The following is a 3,197-nucleotide window of genomic DNA, read 5'->3' on the forward strand; positions in this document are numbered from 1 at the left end:
GATAAAGAAACGGTAAAGGTTAAGTAACTCGATGAAGATCACACAGCTCTTGAGAGGTCAAGTGGTAAGCTAGACAAGTCTCTTCAACAAATGGTGCCAGAACAACTGGACATCCACGTGCAAGAAAATGAATCTAGACACAGACTTTATACACTTCACAAAACTTAACTCAAAATGGATCATGGGCTTAACTATAAAAACACAAAACTATGAAACTCCTAGAAGATAACAGGAGAAAACCTACACACCCTTGAGTATGGTGATGACTTTTTAGATACAACGCGAGCTATGAAATAAATAATTGACCAGCTGGATTTCGTTAAATTAACAACTTCCGCTCTGGGAAAGACAACATCAAGAGAATGAGAAGATAAGCCACTGACAGGTAGAAAATATTTGCAAAAGACACATCTGATACAGGGCTGTTACCCAAAATATACAAAGAACTCTTATAACTCAACAATAAGAAAACAAACAACCTCATTAAAAGATGGGCCAAGACCTTCACAGACACCTCACCGAAGAAGATAAACAGATTAGAAATGAGCATATGGAAAGGTGCTCTGCATCCTACGTCATCAGGGAAGAGCAAATCAAAACAACAATAAGATACCACTCCACGCCTCTTAAAATGGCCAAACTCCAGAGCACCCACAATGCCAAAGGCCAGCAAGAACAGGGAGCAACCCGAACTCATTCCTTCATTGCCGGGGAGAATGCAAAATGGTACAGCCACTTTGGAAGACAGTTTGGCGGTTTCGTACAGAACAAAATATACTCTTACCATATGACCCAGCAATCCTGCTCTTTGGTATTTCCCCAAAGGAGTTGAAAGATTACATTCACACAAAAACCTGCACGAGGAAGCTGCTAGCAGCTTTATTTGTAACTGCCAAAACTTGGAAGCGTACAAAATGCTCTTCAGTAGGTGAATGGATCCATTTTGGTCCATCCAGACAATTACTCAAAAGAAATGAGGTTTGGAGCCATGGAAAGACATGGAGGAATCTTAAATGTGTATTACTAAATGAAAGAAGCCAAGCTGTAAAGGCAACCCACTGCACCATTCCAGCTACATCACATTCTGGAAAAGGCAAAAATGGAGACAGTAAATTCAGTGGTTGCCAGGGGTTGGGAGTGGTGGGGGGTAGGGAGCAGGCACATAAGTAAGTGGAGCACGGAGGATGTTTAAGGCAGTGAAAATGCTCTACTTGATAATATAATGGTGGGTACGTGTCATCATACAGTTGTCCATAGGATGTACAACATCAAGAGTGAGCCCTAAAGTAAACTATAGACTTCGGGTGATTATCATGTGTCAGTGTCAGTTCATCTTTGGTAACAATGTACCATTCTGGTGAGTGATGTTAATAATGGGGAAGACTGTGCGTGTGTGGGGCAGGGGGTATATGACAATCTCTGTACCTCCCTCTCAATTTGGTTGTAAACCTAAAACTGCTCTAAAAAACATTAATTCTCTCTTTTTTAAGATTTTGTTTATTTGAGGAAGAGCGAGAATAAGAGCGATCACAGAGGGAGAGAGAGGAGCAGATTCCCCGCTGAGCAGAGAGCCCGATGGGGGACTCCATCCCAGGACCCCAGGATCATGACCTGAGCCAGAGGCAGACGCTTAACTGACTGAGCCACCCAGGCGCCCCTAAAAAAATATTAATTCTTAAAAAAAAAAGACAAGGTCCTTGACCCAGTGGAACTTCTATTCTGTTGGGGAAGACAATAAACCAGTAACTGCATGAGTATTACATGCTCTGAAGACACGAACACAAGACAGAGTGACAGGTGGAGGGAATCCAGTAGGCAACTACTTAGGTCCACCAGGAAGGTCTCTATGAAGAGGAGACATTTCAGCTGAAATCCGGATAAAGAGAAGACAGCAGCCATGCAGAGCTCGGGAGGAAGAGCAGTTCTGACAGAGGGCAGAGCTCAGCAGTCAGGGGAGCAGAAAGAAGGTCCCTGGGGCTGGACTTGAGTGGCTATGGGGCTCTGGTGAGGTTGGAGGAGGGCAGGGGTCACAGGCGTGCTGCGGGGCTCTGCGGAGGGAGTGCTGAGCCTGGTTTGGATGAAGTCTGAGGTCCCTGTGCTCCCAATCTTGACTCACTTGTGGGCCCTCTGTGGTGCCACATGCTTCCTGAAGGTGACCCCGCTTCCTTCCTCCCAACAGCTGTTACACAATCTGAATTGCATTCCGAGAGCTTCCCCTGTCACTCAAGAGCCCCACTGGTGGTTCACCCCCAGCTGAGTTATCATGAGCAGTCATCCCCACCCTCCCTTCCTACAGGTCCTCTGGGCCTCAGTCGCTGCATCTGTAAAGTGCCCGGGGCCCGGGAGGGGGGAACCAAAAGATGCAAATGGCATTTCCAGTTCTGTCGCTGTCGTTTTGGATTGTGACTGGAAGAGGATGCAGCCCAAGTGGGATCCAGGGAAGAAGTGAAAGTGAAAGATGGAAACTATTCCTCCAGGCTCCAGAGGTGGGGGTAGGAAGAGTAGGCTGGGAGGGAGGTTTTTAGAAAACTGGGCAGGCAGAGACCCTGTGACCCAGGCTTTCATTTCTCCTAAGCTCCCCAGAGCACCATGTGACGCAGCCCTACCACAGAAAGAGGAAGCGAGGAGAGCCCAGAATTTCTCAAGAAGCCGAAAGCTGGACAGAGGCTGAGCGGGACGGGAGAGCCACAGGGAGCCGGGGAGGAGGGGAGGAGGGGAGGCAGGGGAGGCAGTGGGGGGTGGGCAAGGAGGCGGTGGAGCAGGCAGCCAGGCCGGTGGGGGCAGAGCGGGCCCCGTGGGAGGGCCCCCTCCCCGGAGTGTACGCCAGGTGTCCCAGGTGGGAGGGACGACACTTTAGCAAGCGGGGGCGACCAACCGGGGAGATCAACAGGAAAGGAGGGGGAGGGGCAGGGAAACGGGGCGAAGAAGGGTCGGCAGCGGGGGCAGTGGGGTTGAGAGGAGGGGGAGAAAGAGAGGGGGTCGGCAGAGTCAGGGGTGGATGGAGGAGAGAGGACAGAGTTGAAGGTTAGGGACGGGGCGGGGGTAGAGACTGGGTAGCCCCTGAGGCCAGGGTGGGGGTGGGGGGGAGAAAGACAGGCAGAGGGGACAGGAAGGCGGGGGGGGGGGGTACGGGCGGGGGAGCCGCAAGGGGTGAGAAAGGAGGGCGCCCCGTTTGAGCGCGCGGGGCCGCAGGGCAG

The sequence above is a fragment of the Halichoerus grypus genome, chromosome 11 (genome assembly GCF_964656455.1).
Source record: "Halichoerus grypus chromosome 11, mHalGry1.hap1.1, whole genome shotgun sequence".
Classification (NCBI taxonomy): Eukaryota; Metazoa; Chordata; class Mammalia; order Carnivora; family Phocidae; genus Halichoerus; species Halichoerus grypus.